Source organism: Pongo abelii, chromosome 1, assembly GCF_028885655.2.
Source record: "Pongo abelii isolate AG06213 chromosome 1, NHGRI_mPonAbe1-v2.0_pri, whole genome shotgun sequence".
Lineage (NCBI taxonomy): Eukaryota > Metazoa > Chordata > Mammalia > Primates > Hominidae > Pongo > Pongo abelii.
In genome coordinates this window covers 57,227,513-57,250,937 of record NC_071985.2, presented here as the reverse complement: position 1 = coordinate 57,250,937, position 23,425 = coordinate 57,227,513, and the positions used below count along the sequence as shown (strand labels likewise).

Below are 23,425 nucleotides of genomic sequence, written 5' to 3'. Positions count from 1 at the left end.
GAAAAAAATATGTTCTTCCTCCATTTCTCTGTCTTATCCCCTGAAATGCAGATGAGAAGTTCTGTGGGAGTGACTACATGGGGAGCCACGAGGATGAGAGCTTCACCCTCAGAGTGGCAGAGTGGAGATCTAGAAGGAGCATGGGTTTCTGATGACTGACCATGGAGTCACCATACCTGCTATGGACTGCTTTTCCCTGGAATTCTTTATGTGAGAAACAAATAAGCTTCCCATCATATTTAAGCCACGTTCTTTCAAGCTTTCTGCCATACAGAGCTGCATCTGGTCATAACCATAACAACATCTTTTTTTTAATTCCCCAAATTATAAGAAACACAAGCCTATTTTAAATTAAAAAAAAATGTTCAGTGGAAACTTGATGGCAACAGATGAGGAAGTATTGAATAGGAAGGAAATACTGCAAATTCAATAGAGGTCATCACTGTTTCTAGATATTTGTTATCACTTCTCTGCCACAGACATGTTCATCATCGCCTAGATGTGTCCATAAGTCTTTTCCTTCTGACATGCTCTTAAGGAGCTCCTCCTCTCTATTTTGACTTTTCTTTTTAATGCTATCTTCTCATTTACTCATAGTAACTCCAAATACCTCTAACTTTATATTGTCTGTCTTTTTCCCAGCTACTCCATCCAAACTGCATCCTTAGCCGTGCATTTCTCAAGCAAAAATGATATCAAATCCTACCCCGTGCTTTTATTAACAAAAGAACCATCTTCCCCAGAGATAAACTAAGCAATTCCATGAGGAGGAGGAAACAGCCACAATCTTTACTTTCAATAGCATTTTTCTTCATACTCTATTATTACTTAATTAAGAAGCAGCAAAAATACAACTGTGAAAATTTAATGAAATCAGAAATTCCCCCACAGATTTTAGCAGAATTTCTGTGTATCATAAAAAATACCTAGAAAAGCGTGAACCCAGATTCTGCTGACGCTCTTGTAACTCAATTAAAAGCAGGAACCATCTCTTCTAACACAGAGATGCATCTTCAGTAATCTGTTGTCCTCTCAAATTCCAGCCAGCTCTTGCTGATGCATGCAGACATTGCCACCCTAAGCCTGCACTTTCTCACTACGTCTGTTATACAACGATTCATCTCTTAAGCTGCCATGCGCTGCAGCTTCTCTCTTAAACACAGCATTATAATGCTTGCATTTGTATTCTTTCACCACTTAGCTTCAGTTAATGCACTTTATCTGAAAACTTTGTTATATAATCCGCAATCTTTCCTCCAATCCCAATTACTGTAATTATCCTTCCATTTTTACCTGAATGATGGAGTAAAAATCCCTGCTCTACAGTTTCCTCACTTCTTCATCTCCATTATTTTTCATCTCCTTTCTACCTCTGATAGAATGGAGATGAAATTAGAACGTGTCACCATCTCAAATTCCTTCACCTCTTAAATCTTAAACTTTAATTTCCTATCACCAACAATTTTCAGCATTCCGTCTTTCCCTCCCTCTCACTAAGACTACATTTTAAGTCTTTTGAGAAAATTCTGGGAAAAGAAGGCTGAGCCAACGTCTCTGACTCTTCTTTTCTCTTCTTAGAAACTATCCAAAAGTAACAAGGGGAAGAACAGAAAAGACCACTACACCTTCAGTAAAATTAACAAAAGCTCATAACTCTGAATGTAAATATATGAAGATGAGTTCTGAAGTACAGTAAAAATTGGACCAGGGCATTGACTGCTTGTAGGAGATCTGAGCAGAGCCCCGGTACAGTGCTCAGGGCAGGGCTTGCTCTAGTTGCATCGCACCTTAAGAGACAAACAGTGGTCTCCTGTTAGAATAGCAAGATTACAGTGGGTGGACAGGCATTGGGAGCCTCCCTGATGCCTTTGTATTACAAAGAAGTGGCCGGGAAGGTGGAACTGAAAGAGGAAATATATAGAAAACTTCCTATGCTGTGAGAGTGGCGGCATAGAAAATAAAATATAAATAACAAGCAGTTCTGTACCAGCTAGAAAAGAAGAAAAGATCTCAGCACTCCTGCGTGTGTACATTTGGAAAAACACACATGTGGGTGACACAGTGGACTTCACAGAGCCCCCCAGGGGACCATCCTGCTACCCTAAAATATGGAAGAGTATAAGAAAACACTTAGAGAAATCTGTCTGAATTTTTAAACCGCAAGTCCACCTTCCTCTCTGATACCTCTCCCAACTCTTCTTCAAAACTAACCCGTTGTCCAAAATGAGCAATACTTAGGAAAATAAAGAAAGAAATAGAAGAAGGATGAGGAGAGGAATTCACTAAACAAAAGGCAGATGATCATTGGTCAAAAAATAAATACAACAAAATAAGTGATTGCTATCTGCACACCTGACTCCCTGCACCAGACTGTAAACCACTATTTTTGTATTCCCAGCACGAAGCAGAGTGACTTGTACCTAATAAATAGTGCATCTAGATTTGATGAATAAATAAGTGATTCTAAAGTAGCATTTCAAATATTACTGATCTTCTCGAGAATATTACTTGGGGTGATTGAGCCTTCCTGGATTTTCTGAAATGAAAGAAATATAAGTAATTTTCTGTGCTAAGTTTAATTAAGGCAGGTCCTTTTTTTTTTTTTTTTTTTTTCAGTATCCTTAACGTTTTAATGAAAAGTTGTTCCCATCATGGTGATATGTAAATTCACAGACGTGGTTTTACATCTTTTTTTTTCTTTTTCTTTTTTTTATTATAGTTTAAGTTTTAGGGTATATGTACACAACGTGCAGGTTTGTTACATAGGTATACATGTGCCATGTTGGATTGCTGCACCCAACAACTCATCATTTACATTAGGTATTTCTCCTATGGCTATCCCTCCCCCAGCCCCCCAGCCCCCAACAGGCCCCAGTGTGTGATGTTCCCTACCCTGTGTCCAAGTGATCTCATTGTTCAATTCCCACCTATGAGTGAGAACATGTGGTGTTTGGCTTTCTATCTTTGTGATAGTTTGCTGAGAATGATGGTTTCCAGCTTCATCCATGTCCCTGCAAAGGACATGAACTCATCCTTTTTTAAGGCTGCATAGTATTCCATGGTGTATATGTACCACATTTTCTTAATCCAGTCTATCATTGATGGACATTTGGGTTGGTTCCAAGTCTTTGCTGTTGTGAACAGTGCTGCAATAAACATATGTGTGCGTGTGTCTTCATAGCAGCATGATTTATAATCCTTTAGGTATATACCCAGTAATGGGATTGCTGGGTCAAATGGTAATTCGAGTTTTACATCCTTGAAGAATCACCACACTGTCTTCCACAATGGTTGAACTAATTTACACTCCCACTAACTGTGTCAAAGCATTCCTATTTCTCCACATCCTCTCCAGCATCTGTTGTTTCCTGACTTTTTAATGATTGCCATTCTAACTGGCATGAGATGGTATCTCATTGTGGTTCTGATTTGCATTTCTCTGATGACCAGTGATGATGAGCATTTTTTTTCATGTGTCTGTTGCCTGCATAAATGTCTTCTTTTGAGAAGTGTCTGTTCATATTCTTTGCCCATTTTTTGATGGGGTTGTTTGTTTTTCTCTTATACATTTGTTTGAGTTCTTTGTAGATTCTGGATATTAGCCCTTTTTCAGATGGGTAGATTGCAAAAATTTTCTCCCATTCTGTAGGTTGCCTGTTCACTCTGATGGTGGTTTCTTTTGCGATGCCGAAGCTCTCTCGTTTAATTAGATCCCATTTGTCTATTTTGGCTTTTGTTGCCATTGCTTTAGTCATGAAGTCCTTGCCAATGTAAGGCAGGTCCTTTTAAAAGTTTAATTAATTCAACAAATATTTGTTGGGTTCTTTACTATGTGCAGATCAATTTGCGAGGTTCTACCTTGGATCTAAAAACAAGACCTCAAGTTGCACAGCTACTATTTAATTAATTCAATTCTTAGTTTTTTTATTTTTAATTTTTAACTATTATGGGTACATAATAGATGTGTATACTTAAGAGATACATGTGCTGTTTTGATACAGGCATGCAATGTATAACAATCACATAAGGGTAGTTAAGGTATCCATCACCTCAAGCATTTATCATTTCTTTGTGTTAGGGATATTCCGATTTTACTCTTTTAGTTATTTTAAAATACACAATAAATTGTTGTTAACTATAGTAACGTTGTTATGCTGTCAAATACTAGATCTTATTCATTCTACCTAACTATATTTTTGTACCCATCAATCATTCCCACTTTCCCCCTACCCCTTGTCTCCACTACCCTTCCCAGTTTCTGGTAATTATCATTCAATTCTTTATCCCAGTGAGTTCAGTTGTTTTAATTTTTAGCTCCTACAAATGAATGAAGACATGTGAATTTTGTCTTTCTGTGCCTGGCTTCATTTAACATGGTGTCCTCCAGTTCAATCCATGTTGTTGCAAATGACATGTTTTCATTCTTTTTAATTGCTGAATAATATTCCAATTTACATAGGCATACTAAATTTTCTTTATCCATTCACCTATTGATGGACACTTAAGTGGATTCTAAATCTTGGCTATTGTGAATAATACTGCAATAAACGTGGGAGTACAGATATCTCTTTGATATACTGATTTCCTTTCTTTGTATATATACCTACCAGTGTGACTGCTGGATCATATGGTAGCTTTATTTTTAGTTCTTTAAGGAGTTCTATAAGCTTTAGTTCTTATAAATAGCTTTATACTGTTTTGTATGTGACTGCACTAATTTACATTCCCACCAACAGTTTACAAGGGTTCCCGGGTTCCTGTTTCTTCACATCCTTGCCAGCATTTATTATTGCCTGTCTTTTGGATAATAGCTATTTTAACTGGGTGAGATGAAATCTCATTGTAGTTTTAATTTGTATTTCTCTGATGATTAATGATGTTGAGCATTTTTTATATACTCTTGGTCATTTGTATGTCTTCTTTTGAGAAATGTCTTTTCAGATCTTTTGCCCATTTGAAAATTTGATTAGTTGTTCTTTTTCTATTGAGTTGTTTGAACTCCTTGGACATTTTTGTTTTAATCCCTTGTCTGATGGGTAGTTTGCAAATATTTTCTACCATTCTGTGGCTTGTCTCTTCACTTTGTTATTTCCTTTGCTGTGCAGAGGCTTTTCAGATTGTTATGATCCTATTTGTCCATTTTTGCTGTAGTTTCCTGTGCTTTTAAGGTATTACTCAAGAAATCTTTACCCAGATCAATGTCTTTGAGAGTTTTCCCAATGTTTTCCTTTAGTTTAAGGTCTTAGATTTAAATATTTAATCCATTTTGATTTGATTTTTATATACGGCAAGAGATAGAGATCTAGTTTCATTTCTCTGCATATGGATATCTAGTTTTCCCAGCATCATTTATTGAAGATGTATCCTTTCACCGATGTATGTTCTTAGCATCTTTATCAAAAAAAATAGTTCTCTGTAAATGTCTGAATTTATTTATGGATTCTCTATTCTTTTCCACTAGACTTTGTGTCTGTTTTTATATATTATGCTGCTTTGGTTATTATAATGCTGCAGTATAATTTGATTACAGTAGGAGGTAATGTGCTTTTTGCTCAGGATGACTGTAGCTATTTTGGATCTTTTGTGTTTCCATATAAATTTTAGGATTTTTTTCTATTTCTATGATGAATGTCATTGGTATTTTTATAGGGATTGCACTGAATCTGTAGATTGCTTTGGGTACTATGAACATTTTAACAAAGTTGATTATTCCAATCCATGAACATGGAATATCTTTTCAATTTTCATGTTCTCTTCAATTTCTTTCATCAATGTTATATAGTTTCCATTGTAGGTATCTTTCATTTCTCTGGTTAAGTTTATTCCTAGGTATTAATTTTATTTGTATATATTGTCAGTGGGATTACTTCCTTAGTTTCTTTTACAGAGTGTTCACTGTTGACATATTATAATGCTACTGATTATTGTATGTTAATCAACAAAATTAACATACAATAATCAGTAGCATTTGAGTATTTGTTTATCAGTGCTATATTTCAATTTATCAGTGCTAATAACTTTTTGATGGAGTCTTTGGGTTTTTCTAAACATTAAGATTATATTGTTTGCAACAAGAATAATTTGACTTTCCAACTTGGATGTCTTACATTTCTTGCTTTTGTCTAATTGCTCTAGCTAGAAATTCCAGTACTATGTTAAATAACAGTGGTGAAAGTGAGCATTCTTGTCCTGTTCCACATCTTAGAGAAAAGGCTTTTGGACTTTCCTGTTCAGTATGATGCTAACTGTGGGTCTGTCCATATGACTTTTATTGTTTTGAGGTATGTTGTTTCTATACCCAGTTCTTTGAGAGTTTTTATCATGAAGGAATGTTGAGTTTTATTGAATGCTTTTTCAACATCTACTGAAACGATGATATGCTTTTTGTTCATTCTGTTTGTATGATGTATCACAATAATTGATTTGCATATATTGAACCATCTTATTTTAAACTGATGACAACATAACTCTGATTACAAAATGATAACAAACAGGGAAGCAAAGAGAAAACTAGTAGAAACTCTATAGTTTAACTCTATCTCCCCTCCCACTTTTTACCTTTTTATGTTTCTATTTACATCTTTTTATACTATCACTTAAAAAGTTGTTGTAGATATTATTTTTGATAAGTTTGTCTTTAGTCTTCTTGCTCAAGATATGAGTGGTTTACACACCACAATTACAGTGTTAGAATATTTGTATTTGTCTGTATACTTACTGTTACCAGTGAGTTTTTGTACCTTTAGATGATTTCTTATTGCTCATTAATGTCCTTCTCTTTCAGATTGAAGAACCCTCTTTATAATTTCTTATAGGACAGGTATGGTATTGACAAAATCCCTCAGCTTTTGTTTGTCTATGAAAGTCTTTATTTCTTCTTCATGTTTGAAGGCTATTTTCACTGGATAAAATATTATTTGATAAAAGATAAAGATTATTTTCCTTCATCACTTTGAATATATCATGCCAATCTCTCCTGGCTCATCAGGTTTCCACTATGAAGTCTGTTGCCACACATATTGGAGCTCCTTTATATGTTGTTTCCTTTCTCTTGCTGCTTTTAGATCCTTTATTTATCCTTGACCTTTGGGAGTTAGATTATTAAATACCTTATCATAGTCTTATTTGGGTTAAATCTCCTTGTTGTTCTATGCTCTTCTTGTATCTGAATATTGATATCTTTCTTTAGGTTTGGAAAGTTCTGTGTTATTGTTTCTTTAAATAAACTTTCTACCCCAATCTCTTTCTCTACCTTGTCTTTAAAATCTATAACCCTTAGATTTGTTTTTAGAGGATATTTTCCAGATCTAATCGATATGCTTCACGTCATTTCCTTTTATTCTTTTTTCTTTCTTCTTCTCTGTGTATCTTCATACAGTCTGTCTTAAAACTCACTAATTCTTTCTTCTGCTTAATTCTGCTGTTGATAAACTATGATGCATTTTTTAGTTTCTCAACTGAATTTTTCAGTTCTGGAATTTTTGCTTGATTTTCAAAAAATATTTTAATCTCTTTGTTAAATTTCTCTGATAGAACTCTGAATTCCTTTCCTGTGTTACACTGAGTTCACTGATCTTCCTCAAAATAGCTACTTTGAATTCTCTGTCTGAAAGATCACATATCTCTGCCACTCTGGGATTGGTCATTGGTTCCTAATTTAGTTCATGTATTGAGATCATGTTTTCTGGATGGTCTTGATACTTCTGGACGTTCATCAATGTTTGGACTTGTTTGTACCCATCCTTCTTGAGAAGGTTCTCCAGGTATTCAAAGGAAATTGCATATTGTGCATAGTGTCTTTGGGTCACTGCCGCCATATTGCACTGGGTGCACCCCAAACCTGGTAATCCTACAAATCTTGCAGACTTGTACCAACTTAATGGGCTCAGGTAAGATACAAGATAATTTTCTTTTTTTTAATTTTATTATTATTATACTTTAAGTTTTAGGGTACATGTGCACAATGTGCAGGTTTGCTACATATGTATACATGTGCCATGTTGGTGTGCTGCACCCATTAACTCGTCATTTAGCATTAGGTATATCTCCTAATGCTATCCCTCCCCCCTACCCCCACTCCACAACAGGCCCCAGAGTGTGATGTTCCCCTTCCTGTGTCCAAGTGTTCTCATTGTTCAATTCCCACCTATGAGTGAGAACATGCAGTGTTTGGTATTTTGTCCTTGCGATAGTTTGCTGAGAATGATGGCTTCCAGTTTCATCCATGTCCCTACAAAGGACATGAACTCATCTTTTTTTTATGGCTGCATAGTATTCCATGGTATACATGTGCCACATTTTCTTAATCCAGTCTATCGTTGTTGGACATTTGGGTTGGTCCCAAGTCTTTGCTATTGTGAATAGTGCTGCAATAAACATACGTGTGCATGTGTCTTTATAGCAGCATGATTTATAATCCTTTGGGTATATACCCAGCAATGGGATGGCTGGGTCAAATGGTATTTCTAGTTCTAGATCCCTGAGGAATCGCCACACTGACTTCCACAAGGGTTGAACTAGTTTACAGTCCCACCAACAGTGTCAAAGTGTTCCTATTTCTCCACATCCTCTCCAGCGTCTGTTGTTTCCTGACTTTTTAATGATCGCCATCCTAACTGGTGTGAGATGGTATCTCATTGTGGTTTTGATTTGCATTTCTCTGATGGCCAGTGATGATGAGCATTTTTTCATGTGTTTTTTGGCTGCACAAACGTCTTCTTTTGAGAAGTCTGTTCATATCCTTCACCACTTTTTGATGGGGTTGTTTTTTTCTTGTAAATTTCTTGGAGTTCATTGTAGATTCTGGATATTAGCCCTTTGTCAGATGAGTAGGTTGTGAAAATTTTCTCCCATTCTGTACGTTGCCTGTTCACTCTGATGGTAGTTTCTTCTGCTGTGCAGAAGCTCTTTAGTTTAATTACATCCCATTTGTCAATTTTGGCTTTTGTTGCCATTGCTTTTGGTGTTTTAAACATGAAGTCCTTGCCCATGCCTATGTCCTGAATGGTAATGCCTAGGTTTTCTTCTAGGGTTTTTATGGTTTTAGGTCTAACATGTAAGTCTTTAATCCATCTTGAATTAATTTTTGTATAAGGTGTAAGGAAGGGATCCAGTTTCAGCTTTCTACTTATGGCTACCCAGTTTCCTAGCACCATTTATTAAATAGGGAATCTTTTCCCCATTGCTTGTTTTTGTCAGGTTTGTCGAAGATCAGATGGTTGTAGATATGCGGCATTATTTCTGAGGGATCTGTTTTGTTCCATTGATCTATATCTCTGTTTTGGTACCAGTACCATGCTGTTTTGGTTACTGTAGCCTTGTAGTATAGTTTGAAGTTGGGTAGCATTATGCCTCCAGCTTTGTTCTTTTGGCTTACAATTGACTTGGCAATGTGGGCTCTCTTTTGGTTCCATATGAACTTTAAAGTAGGTTTTTCCAATTCTGTGAAGAAAGTCATTGGTAGCTTGATGGGGATGGCATTGACTCTATAAATTACCTTGGGAAGTATGGCCATTTTCACGATATCGATTCTTCCTACCCATGAGCATGGAATGTTCTTCCATTTGTTTGTGTCCTCTTCTATTTCATTGAGCAGTGGTTTGTAGTTCTCCTTGAAGAGGTCCTTCACGTTGCTTGTAAGTTGGATTCCTAGGTATTTTATTCTCTTTGAAGCAATTGTGAATGGGATTTCACTCATGATTTGGCTCTCTGCTTGTCTGTTACTGGTGTACAAGAATGCTTGTGATTTTTGTACATTGATTTTGTATCCTGGGACTTTGCTGAAGTTGCTTATCAGCTTAAGGAGATTTTGGGCTGAGACAAAATCTAGAAATTTGGGTTTTCTAGATATACAATCATGTCGTCTGCAAACAGGGACAATTTGACTTCCTCTTTTCCTAATTGAATACCCTTTATTTCCTTCTCCTGCCTAATTGCCCTGGCCAGAACTTCCAATACTATGTTGAATAGGAGTGGTGAGACAGGGCATCCCTGTCTTGTGCCAGTTTTCAAAGGGAATGCTTCCAGTTTTTGCCCATTCAGTATGATATTGGCTGTGAGTTTGTCATAGATAGCTCTTATTATTTTGAGATACATCCCATCAATACCTAATTTATTGAGAGTTTTTAGCATGAAGCATTGTTGAATTTTGTCAAAGGCCTTTTCTGCATCTATTGAGATGATCATGTGGTTTTTGTCTTTGGTTGTGTTTATATGATGGATTACATTTATTGATTTACATATGTTGAACCAGCCTTGCATCCCAGGGATGAAGCCCACTTGATTATGGTGGATAAGCTTTTTGATGTGCTGCTGGATTCGGTTTGCCAGTATTTTATGGAGGATTTTTGCATCAATGTTCATCAAGGATATTGGTCTAAAAATGGTAGAGGGATCAATTCAACAAGAAGAGCTAGCTATCCTAAATATATATGCACCCAATACAGGAGCACCCAGATTCATAAAGCAAGTCCTTAGTGACCTACAAAGAGACTTAGACTCCCACACAATAATGATGGGAGACTTTAACACCCTACTGTCAACGTTAGACAGATCAACGAGACAGAAAGTTAACAAGGATACCCAGGAATTGAACTCAGCTCCGCACCAAGTGGACCTAATAGACATCTACAGAACTCTCCACCCCAAATCAACAGAATATACATTTTTTTCAGCACCACACCACACCTATTCCAAAAGTGACCACATACTTGGAAGTAAAGCTCTCCTCAGCAAATGTAAAAGAACAGAAATTATAACAAACTATCTCTCAGACCACAGTACAGTCAAACTAGAACTCAGGATTAAGAAACTCACTCAAAACCACTCAACTACATGGAAACTGAACAACCTGCTCCTGAATGACTACTGGATACATAATGAAATGAAGGCAGAAATAAAGATGTTCTTTGAAACCAGCGAGAACAAAGACACAACATACCAGAATCTCTGGGACACATTCAAAGCAGTGTGTAGAGGGAAATTTATAGCACGAAATGCCTTACAAGAGAAAGCAGGAAAGATCCAAAATTGACACCCTAACATCACAATTAAAAGAACTAGAAAAGCAAGAGCAAGCACATTCAAAAGCTAGCAGAAGGCAAGAAATAACTAAAATCAGAGCAGAACTGAAGGAAATAGAGACACAAAAAACCCTTCAAAAAATTAATGAATCCAGGAGCTGGTTTTTTGAAAACATCAACAAAATTGATAGATGACTAGCAAGACTAATAAAAAAGAAAAGAGAAGAATCAAATAGACGCAATAAAAAATGATAAAGGGGATATCACCACCGATCCCACAGAAATACAAACTATCATCAGAGAATACTACAAACACCTCTACACAAATAAACTAGAAAATCTAGAAGAAATGGATAAATTCCTCAACACATACACCCTCCCAAGACTAAACCAGGAAGAAGTTGAATCTCTGAATAGACCAATAACAGGATCTGAAATTGTGGCAATAATCAATAGCTTACCAACCAAAAAAAGTCCAGGACCAGATGGATTCACAGCCGAATTCTACCAGAGGTACAAGGAGGAGCTGGTACCATTCCTTCTGAAACTATTCCAATCAATAGAAAAAGAGGGAATACTCCCTAACTCATTTTATGAGGCCAGCATCATCCTGATACCAAAGCCTGGCCGAGACACAACCAAAAAAGAGAATTTTAGACAAGATAATTTTCTGTATTACCAGGCAGAGTATCTTGTTCTCCTCCCTTACTTTCTCCCAAACTGAAGGAAGCTCTTTTTCCATGCTGTGCTGCCTAGCATTGGGGGTGAGGTGATACAAAAACTCTCCTCATCACCCTAGCTGTTGTTTTACTGGGTTGTGTTCACCTCAAGTCACTGGCTCTGAGCTCAGCACAGCACCAGTACTTGCCCAAGGACTGCAGCCCTTGTAGTCTGACTGCCTTTCAAATGTATTCAAGACCCCATGCCACTTTAGTCAGCCAGTAGTAGAGCTAGCTGGAGCTCAGGCCCCTACTCTTGGGGCAGAAGTTTCCCTTCTGGCTGAAGCTGTTTTAAACGTTCCTTCCATGGGCACTGGCAGAATTTTGCCATGTGTAATATGTATTCCACTGTGAAAGGGTAGAACTAAGTTCCAACGCAAATTCCCACAATCACTTCACTTTCCCTCCCCCAAGCACTCAATATACTCTCTCCATGGCACTGCTGGGGTTGGGGAGAGGTGGTGTTGGCAATGCAAGACTGTCTTTCCCACTCTCTTCAATGTCTGTTATTTTGATACAATGTTAAAACCAAGCACTATAATCACTTATCTGATTTTTATCCTTATAAGATTGCTTTCTTGCATGGATAGTTGTGCAATTTGGTGTTCCTTTACGAGGGGTATGAGGGGGGAGTTTCTGGATAGTTTTATTTGGCCATCTTTTTCTGCCTTCCTTAAATTCTTCATTTAAAAGAAGTAAGGTTCTTGATTGATCTAGAGAAGGGAAAATGCTATTTTCTCCTTCTCACCCATTCTGGAATATATTCTGACCATAAAAAAAATTGCTACGGTTCACGCCTGTAATCCCAGCACCTTAGGAGGCCAAGGCGGGCAGATCACGAGGTCAGGATATTGAGACCGTTCTGGCTAACACGGCAAAACCCCACCTCTACTAAAAATAAATACAAAAAAATTAGCCAGGCTACTCGGGAGGCTGAGGCAGGAGAATGGCATGAACCCGGGAGGCAGAGCTTGCAGTGAGCCGAGAACACGCCACTGCACTACAGCCTGGGCGACAGAGCATCTCAAAAAAAAAAAAAAGAAAAAAGCTACCATTTTAATATAGCAATAGAGCAGATAGATACTTCAAATTTATAAATTGCGGATGTGAACTGGGTTTCTTTTTTATTTAATAATAAATAGACAAGGTAAATGGGAAATCATACACTTATTTACTTATTTAATAAATGTGTATAAAATGACTTCTCTTTGTAAGATGCTATAGTATATATTAGGCAGGAGATTTTCCCAGATCTTACTATATTCAAAGCATAAGTGACATGCAATTGTGATACATGTTTAGTTCTATTTGTAAATAAAGAAATTTTTATTTATATTTTGATATCAGATTAAAAGTAGTCCTTTTGATATTAGTGTTAGGTTTATTAAGGGAAGATCAAGAAATTACTATAAATAACATGTGTCTACAAGCTCACCATATTATCTCCAATCTCTTTATTTTGTATGAGTGCTAGAAAAACAGGATTTACGACGAAGCATATAAAGAGAAACTCCTCTCTAAAAAATTAAATTTAACAAAATAAACACTAGTCATCTTGTTTATTTAGAATCTCTTAAAGTATGTTTCTTGGAAAACTTCTTCCCACAAGTATAATGGATAGTTCAAGAAAAAATGTTTATGTGATCACATCAGTTTGGGAAATGCTATATGTTATAAACTCTCTTTTGGAAATTCACAATACACACGCACAAATTAAAGGGTCCGAAGAGTCCCACAGTTAAAAAAAATTGTTTAGCCCAATGTTTCCCAAATTTTGGATAGCATAAAGAAATTTTGGCAAAGAATGTGATATCTTATAATTCAAAATACAAGATTTTTAAAGATAGTCAAGTGGCATCAGCTAAAGATGAATATGATCTGCATATATACCCCAAATCTCTGTCTCTTCTGCTCGTAGTGTGTAAAAGGTGTCCTGTTTCTGTTTAAAGGCTTGCTGTCCCACTTGACTCTGCTTATCACCTAGTTTAACTTTCTTAATGACTTCATTCCTACATCATCAATTTTTTGTTGATATTTTTCTTTATTGAGATGCTGGTCCACTGACTATGAAAACAATCTTTTGTAACTCCCTTTTGGGAAAAGATTACTTGAAAAATGTCAAGTTATCACCTATTTCTTTGCTGCCCATTAGGGCGAAATTCTCGGAAGTTTGTACTTGATCTATCTTCTTGATGATGTTCCAACGTGTTTTCAAACATCTTCCAGTCTGCCTTTCCTCCACACCGCTCCTCTGAGATTGTTCTTGTCAAAATCTCAAAAAATCCCATGTTGGCAAATTCAGTGGGCCTTTTTCAATTCTTCTCTTACTTCATATTCAGTAGCATCCACATAAGTGGCCACTCATTCCTTGAAACTTTATCCTTTACTTCTGAGAGATCACACCTTCTGTTTTTCGTGGGGTTTTTTTGTTTTTTTTAACCATATGTCACTTCAATCTACTTCGATGACTTCACTGTATTCACCAGACTTCAAAAAGTTAGAATTCCCCAGGCTCAATTCAGGTTATTTTTGTTTTTCTAACCTCTTTCTAGATAATCTCACTAGTTTCCATAGTGTTAAATAACATGATATGAATAGATTTTGATTGCCAAATGTATAGCTCTAGTTCTTAATCGGTTCTGAGCGCTAAACTCTTAGAGCTAGCTGTCTGTTGACATTTTAGTGTATACACTGCATACATCTTAAAAGTAACAAGTCCAAAAGGGAACTCTCACTTTCCCACCTCATCTGTTTCTGTTTTACCTATAGCAATCAACAGCACCATGCTCTACCTAAATACTACAGTCATCGTCATTCCCTCTTTCCCTTATCCCTTAGATTTAATTCATGAACAAGACCTGTCAATTTTTCTCTCAAATATTATCTTGGATACAAATCCACTTCTCAAATATCCATTCCTTCAAATATTTATATTGGATAAATATCCATTTCTTGACATCCCCATTTCTACCATTCTAGTTCAAACTGGCATCTAGTCTTGCCTGGACTAGTGCAATATCCTTCTAACTGATCTCTTTGTTTCTTTTCTTGTTTCACCCCAATCAACACTGCCCTCAGTATTTGAGTGACTTTTTAAAAAATGTTATCTGATTGATTGACTCATTTCATACCTCACTGCTTAAAAGCCTTCAATGGCTTCCTAAATAACTTGGAATAAAATACAATGGGCAACTCTTCTTCGTGTCTACCTCAGCTTGATCCATTTGCCCCATTTCTCTGTGCTTGGCATTTCTGGTTTCTTTTCTCTTCTCATAAACATGATCAGTTATTTTCCTCCTCAAAATCTTCGTCTCTGATTTTTTCCTCTACCTGAATTGCTCTTTCCCCTATTTTCCCTACAGTCTACCATTCTTCTTTCATATATCAACTCAAGCCACCTCAGTCTATCTGTGTCAATCCTACCTAAAGTTGCCAGCACACACATCAGATTCTATATTCTCCAAGTTTTATTTCCTTCAAAACATTTAAAATGATATATATTGATTTTGCTTATTATTGAGGAGTGATGATGAGTTACGCTGGGCAGTAATTGGGCATTGTTTTCTCTCTAAACATGCTCCACATACACCCCATACATATCACTGAGGTCAGAGGTCTTTGTGGTCTAGTTGAGCAGTGTTACCCAAATGTCCAGAGCTGTACTAGCACAAAAAAAAACCTGCTGAATTAATACTTGTTGGATAAATTAATGAATAATCTTCATTATAAACAAATAAAGACTCTTACTTTTCAGTATCAACCCAGAAGATCTAATCATTGTGCATTTTGATGGGAAGTAAATCTAAGGATGTGAGTCCATGTAACAATATAGTCTAGATTACAATAAGAAACCTAGTTAAAAGTAAAATGTGGGTCTTCTAAGGTGATATATATCCCTAGCACACGGGAAGTATGGGTATGGAAAAAAAATTCACCACCAATTTTTGCAGGTTATTTCAGATAACAGTCACACCTCTCTGTATCCATATTTCCTTTTCAGGCCACAACTACCAGTATCTTAAATTAAAAATCCTGGGTTCCAAGGTTATTTTTCTTCTCTGCTCATCTTTTTCATAGAAAATTTTTTCACTAAGATGTAATTGAGAGATTGGCCACTTGAGGGCACTTTAGCTCCTTTATAAACGCTCCAAAAAAAAAAAAGCCAGCTTCCTTTCAAAGAGGCAAAAATCACTTTCCCTAATATTATATCCCTGATTCTGACACTTAAATCTCAAATTCCTAAAATTCAAATCAGCTACTATTAATTCAAGATATCAACATTACTAACTCATGGCATCATCTTTTTCAGCTTTCTTATCCCAACTCTGTCTTCTGGCTGCTCGCTCATGAAGAGAACACAGCACTATCCATTTTAGGCTAATGATCAACAACTAGGGTGAATACCAGAATCATGTGGAAGAATTATCAAAATATGCCTTTTTGAGCCCCACTCTGATCCACTCAGATGCACTAAATCACAACCATCAAAGGCGTAACATCAGTGTAAGAGTTTTTTTAAAAACGCTTCCCAGGTGCTTCTGATACATACTTGGATGAGAACAAGGGACAGGGCCAATGTTTCCAACCAGCCATGTAAATAATAATAATAAAACAAAATCCATACAACTCCTTCTGCTTACCCACAGAATCTGAGCACAAAGTAAAAAAGTATTCACTCCATTCCTGGGTTCTTATTCTTCCTAGATTCCTGGTTGCTTTTTGTTGTTCCAGCTCCCTGTAAAGGAAAGAATTATATCCCCGTTTCCACCTTCACCACCGCATTTTAAGCAGCTCTCCGTTGCTCACATTCTCTTTCTAGAGTAATATGCTCAGCTGTGGTGGCACAGAGAAGGAAACTGGCCTAAATTTTGCCATAGGCAGCTAGAAAATATTAAAAAGTAGACTGTGATACCTGGACAATTTTCATGTTATTCCAACTGCGAGGGTGAGCTCTTCAAAAGCATAATGATAAAATAGCCTGTCTTTCATTGGACTCCTCAGAAAAGCACATCTGCGAACCATCAGGAAAAAAAAGTTACCACTTCATCTCTTTACCTCTTTTACCAGCATGGTCTCCCACCTTTGGTAACAGGTACTAAAAACTGGCTCTAATTTAAACAAAAGGAGACGTTTTCTAGGAAGAATTCAGAGTAGTTCTGATATAGGAGTTAAGAAGAAATTACTTAGGCAAATAGTGAGGGTACTGGAGTCTTTGGTAAGGTTTTGCTTTTAATGAAAAGAGGCCCCAAATCATTTTCTTTTCTAACAAAAATCAGCCTGTGAAATCAAGCTGCAGACATAGATACCAGCAGTTGTGCCATTCGTGTTCAAAATGGCGGCTCCATCTTCTCTTCTTTTTGCCAGCCAATGTACAGTAAGGAGCAGCCAAGATGGCGCTGGTTAAAATGGAAAGGTCATTTGCATAACAAGGTTAGGGCGGGGTGACCAGCCTTCCCTGCCCACTTCATAAATGTCACACCTGATCAAACCAATCTGTGGGCCCTACGTACATCAGACACCTCCTCCTCAAGCCTGGATTTATCCAGCAAACTCTGCCACGGTTTGGCCTTTTCCCTTCGGAAGCCCCTCTCTCTCACTAGAGAGAGAACTGTTCTTTCTCTTTCTTCCACCTATTAAACCTTCGCTCCTAAAATCCTAATGTGTGTCTATGTCCTAAATTTTCTTGGTATGAGACAATGAACTGCGGGTATTTACCCCAGATAACGAAGCTTCAGTTTCAAGATGGAAAATGTTGTGAACAATTGCATCTCAGAAAAGACAAGAACCAGGGCACTTCTGGGAATCTCTGCAGGCATCGTGGCATTTCCTTAAAGCATATGACTGCTACAAGGACTGCCATCTAAATGTTTCTATCTGACTACCTTCAGTTCCGAGGCTTCCTCTGTCAAGGTTCTCATTCCCAAGGTAAGAAGTCAGACGGCCTGATGTGGATCCGGTATCCTTCTGAAGTGGAAGGACAGTGTCTGGTGAGCAAGTGTCGTGGAGGGCCAGTGGCATGTGCCTGTTCGGAGGGGTGCTATGTGAATCAAGCTGCACAGACAAGAATAGCATCTACTGTTTTGGCATCTTTCCTTACCACCACATGATGTTTCTCTGCGCTGAGATCATACACCTTGATTTCTCCAAGTATGCCGGCTACAGTCACATTCCAGTGCCAGCAATGCCATTGGCTCCCTTTTTCAGGCCAAATCATATGTATTAGAGAATATATTTATTATTCCCGCAAGAATATGAGATGCAGGAGGGCTGTACGTTGATTCTGCATATTTTTATCCCAAGCCTAGGAGGACAGCTCACTCAGGAGACAACTGGAGAGCAGCACCTTGAATTCACTTTTCTTGGAATCTAGGTTGTATCCTGATAAGAAGCATATGAAAAAAAAAATGTGTGTGTGCGTGTTGGTTGGGGTTGAGGGAGAGATGTTCAACATTAACATAGAATTAATGAATTAATGATAACATAGTGTAGTCATATTGAGATAGTGAGATGTGCTGCACTTTGGAATAAGAGAGACATAGGTTCCTATCCTGTTTATTTAGCAGATTATTTAACTTGCCGGTGCATCTATTTCTTCCTCTACGAAATGGAGAAACAATCCTATGAATCTCTATGAGGACTAAATTGGATAACGCGTTATGCTGGGTGTGGTTGACTGGCTCCCAGCAGCCAACCCCACCCGTTTCCATGTTCCTTTTTTGTACATAGGAGCTGAGGAAATAAACGCTACATTTAGCAGACTCCTTGGCAGCAAGGGCTCTGAGTGTGAATTGTGTCTGCCAACCAGAGGGAGAAGTTGGACGTGAACACTTGGCTGTCCCTGCTGGCTAGCAGCGTGGTAGGAACAGGTTTCTGTGCAACAGAGTTTGCATGCGTATTTCAGACTTTTCCGTGTTTTGAGATTTGTGACATCACTGCAGTAATGACCTCAGAGCAGGCACTCCTAATGAGTCAGTTCCACATTGTTTTGGCAGTCATCCCACAATATCCACTCAAAAACCGACTTCTCTGGCCCTCCCACTGATTGTCAGATCTCACTTGCAGTATTAACCCACTTCTGTTTCCAGTCTCTAGAGTGGTTTCTGTTTCCTATTCTGAGCACTGACTAATATAGACATACAAAGTGCTTAACAGAGCACCTTTTTGTGGCACTAAAAAATGCTTGATAAATATAGCTATTAATATTATTATTATTATCTGGTATTTGACCTTAATCAAGTTGCTTAACCACACTAAGCCTGAATTTTCTTATCTATAAAACAGGGACCTTCTTGAGGAACTGCTGTACAGATAAAATAACATAATGTATGAAAAGAGCTTAGCACAGAGAGTAGGTGCCCAGTAAATTTTGTGTATAATTATATATTCCTTTTATTCATTTTCATTTTTTCAACATATAAATTATTTTATTAGTCGTTTAGCTTAATCCACACATAGTATAACACTATAACAGCATCAAACTGTTGTATGCCAATGTCTATGTTATTGACATGTAGTAGATTTCTAAATTTAGAAATGTGTTATACAAGAAGCCAGGTTAAACCTAAATAATGAGAGTTTCTGCAAAACTAATCGACTGACTCTTACCTCTGGTAATTTTTCCTTAGACTTTGTTCTAAAATCACTAGAGGGCAGACAAATACAGTGAATAATCAGTACCAGCTAAAGCAGTAAATTCTTAATGAGCTTTCTGAATACGGGTAGAAACCGTTATTTTTCAAACATGAAAATAGAAGAACAAAGATACTTACTATGTAAGGACACAAATATCAGTTAAAAGTTTATATGTTTATTTTAACTTTATAGTTATATAAAATTAGTAAGCACAATCTTCTACCTCATACTTATGTAAATTTTAAAGTAAAATCATTCAACAACACATACATTAGTTTTTAAAATTAACAAGATAATTAAATGATATATATTCATGAGAACAGAGAGAGAAGGCAGCATAGTAAGAGGATCATGAATCTGGGAATACAAAGACCCAAACTCCAAATGGGTCATTTTACCTATTAGTTGTTGTAGGCACAGTGCTTTGGGCCGACAAACTTTCAAGATACTAGAAAAATGTTTGAAACTTGTAAAATAATTGATTCCAGACTTTGAAATGAAGACTTTTTTTATTTACACACTCACACATGCACATATATGCACACAACCTAACAAACAATATTCCCAAAACAGTAAGAACCTGTTGGAATTTTGATTGAATGGCAATAAATGATTTTCATAGAACTGTCCTCTTTACAATATTGGGTCTTACAACCTATGAATATAGTACGTCCCTCTATTTTTTTTGTTTATTTGAGTCTTATTTTAATTCTTTTAAATGATATTTTACACTTTTCTATGCAGAGTTCTTGAACATATTTAGAGTTAGGTGTGTAAATATTTTTATACTATTTTAAATAATATCCTAATTTTAATTTCTAACTGTTACTGTTACATATAAATACAATTTCTGTACATGGCTGAAGTTATCTAACTTGCTAAATTCTTTTATTAATTGATATTCACTATGTGTAGAATCTCTTGAATTTTCTGTATATATGATCCTCTGTTCTGCAAATAATATCAATTTTCTTACTTTGCTATATTTTTATTTTTATTTCTTCTTCCTACTGCATTGCCACATATCCTCCAGTATATGAAGACTTAAATTAATGACAGTAGTCTCCTAGCCTTTTTATTGAAATAGATGGAGAACTTATTTATAATTATACATAATATTTATTAAAGTTTTATCAATTTTATCAATATTTTAAATTTAGCAACTTTGATGATGCCTTTGTTTATGTGTTTGTTCTACTCCTTTTTTTCCGCTATCTTGTTTTTGTTTCTATTATAGCCTTTGGATTGAATTTGCTCTTTTTTCCTACATTCAACACCATGAAATGGACGCTTGGTGATTGATTTTTAGACTTTCCTGTAAAATATAGACATATAGGATTTTCAATTTAAATTTCTCTTTGAACTCATCTTTAATACAGTCCCACAAATTCTACATGTTGTACTTTTATTATGTATTTCATGATATTCCTAATTTTCATTGTGATTTTTTCTCTCATAGTTTTTATATAAACACATTTTTTAATTTTCAAGTATACAGGCTGTTTCCAGTTTGGTTTTCTTTTTTGTGGTCTGGTTTACTTTATTTTTACTGTGGTCAGAGAACACACTGTTATTTTAAATGCACCGAAATTTATAGATGGTTTATGTGTGATAGAGGGATATGAATTTTGCAGTTTCAAAGTTTGTATTACCATTAGGGGAAGCTGCTTTGAAATCTTCCCATATCACTGTGTATTTAATTATTTCTCAATCTAGTTCTGCTCATTTTTATACATATATATGTCATATAGTTTGTCCATTCCAAATTAGAATTTATATTGCCACTTGCTAAATTAAACTTCTTGTAATTATGAAGTAGTCTACTTAATCTCTAGTGATATGTATTGCCTTAAAGTCTATTTTGTCCGATATTAATGTGTTTATATAGCATATCTTGATAAATATAACCTTGTTTCGTAGAAGTTGTTGGTGAAGCAGGACAGATCAGTTATATAATTGGTACACATAAGTATAAAAACTGAGTTGAAAATAATAAATTAAAATTATTCCACCTGAAGTCCCAGCATCTTCATTCTGAAATTAAATTATTTAGTAATTTTTCAATATTATATAGATTAAAATCATCTTTCTATGTCCTTAGACTGTGCCTTTTCTAGTCTTCCATATCTGTTCTCTTCCTTGGTGTGTAATGTTTCACCTCAAAACACGTTTGATGCACTTGCTACTGATATGGACAGGAGATAGGGAAATACTGAGTAGAAGAGGGCAGTTCCCCAGCAAAGGCTTCACCCTTAAGCCTGGAGACCCACAGCCCTAAGTGGGAACAGTCATTTCTGTCTTTGTACCCAAAAAGCTGCCTTTTGGCCCGCCATGCCCCTCTATCCTGTACCCATAAAAACTCCGAACCCCAGGCTCCAGAAGCAGACAAGCAGACAAAGAGACAAGGAGATAAAAAGACAAACAGTGGAACAGCACAGCAGAGAAAAAAAGAGAAGGAATTTCTGAACACTGAGAGGAGTTTGGCTGGGGATGGTGGAAGAGGAGCTCAGCTGCTGGATGGCCAGACTCCCGGGTCAGGTCATTTTTCCACTCCATCCCCCTTCTAGCTCCCTATCCATCCTACTGAGAGCCACCTCCACCACTCAATAAAACCCCACATTCATGGCTTGTGAAGGCTCAATTCTCCTGGGATGCTGGGCAAAAGCTTGGGATACAGAAAGCTGTCACATTGGCCCTCTGCCCTTCTGTAAAGGCAGAGGGACCACTGAGCTGGTAACACTTAAGCCATCTGCAGATGGCAAGGCAAAAATAGCTGGAGGCACCCACCCACGGGACTGGAGCCCAAAGCACTCACCCCGGCTCCTACACATGCCCATCTGCATGCTCCCCCTCTTGTCAGGGGTTTAAGCAGTGAACAGTGGTGGCAATGGAACAGGCGAGCCACACCCGTGTTGCAAGTACTGTGAGGGGGATCAGGGAACTCTCCCATTTCACTACCAATCTAGCTTTGGGACTCTCCATGGCAGGGCTACATCTGGTCTAGCCCTTCCTCTGCAGTCAACAGAATACGCTTGACCCATCAGTTAGTCTGCTTCTGAAAACTCATGCGGTCTATGAAGTTTCTCCTCACAACTGTAAGTATTATTTATCTTTCTCTGTGTTCTAATTTAGGAATGGTCAGGGTTCTAAATATATATATATATTTAGATATATATGTGTGTGTGTGTGTGTGTGTGTGTGTATTTTTGAGACAGAGTCTCACTCTGTCGCCCAGGCTAGAGTGCAGTGGCATAAACTCAGCTCACTGCAACCTCCACCTCCCAGGTTCAAGCGATTCTCCTGCCTCAGCCTCCTGAGTAGCTAGGACTACAGGCGCCTGCCACCACAATATTTTTAAGAAATAATTCCACTATGTCTGCTTTCTGATCAATTCTCTTTGGTTAACAGGTTTGCACTGAAAGTTGAACAGTGATTTGAATTTACATTACTGCCAATCTTGCTTCAATTTTATGGCTGCATTATTTGTACCCTATTGAATGGTGAGATGAATTTTCTATTAATGCTAATTCTCCCCTGTCCCCATGAAAGTAAAACTAGATTAAATAAACTCTAATAATTTTCATAGAAAATAGTAGACTTATTATTTGGAGTGTGGTGTCTCCCCAGCCAAGCTCTTAAGATTGTGTAACATTTTACTTGGTTTTATTCCATGGTTTAGCCTGGCACTGACCCAACCAGTGCTCTTGAAAACACATGCTCAAGGTCACATTAGGGAAGAATATGAGTGGGTGAGTGAGTCAGTGCATGTCCACTAACTCCTCTAGAATAAACAAATATCTGTCTGACCAGGTATTAATCAACTTAGTAGGTGGAAAGCTTATTTAGAAAAAGAATTCCTTCTAGATGCCAGCAGAAAATAGGTTACCAAAGAACTGATTTGGCCAAAACTTTTCCTATAAAATTATAAAGGTTAAAACACTTACTACATTCTAAATTAAAAGAATTATCTACTGCTAGAAGTTTCTGGAAGCCATATTCCTTAGGAACAACTCAAATGTTTGGCCTCAATGCAATTTATCAAAGTGTCTTTCT

At 36.9% G+C, this 23,425-nt stretch overlaps 1 long non-coding RNA gene across 1 annotated transcript in view; it reads right to left on the bottom strand.

The window, feature by feature from the left end:
- Positions 1-17,946, bottom strand: part of LOC129048553 (uncharacterized) — a 134,147-nt gene extending 116,201 nt beyond the window's left edge. The window contains exons 1-3 of the long non-coding RNA XR_010140923.1: positions 17,623-17,946; positions 16,653-16,751; positions 16,381-16,475 (exon numbers count right to left, since the gene is read on the bottom strand). This is a non-coding gene — a long non-coding RNA (uncharacterized LOC129048553). The remainder of the gene's footprint in view (positions 1-16,380; positions 16,476-16,652; positions 16,752-17,622) is intronic.
- Between the last annotated feature and the right edge of the window lie 5,479 nt (positions 17,947-23,425).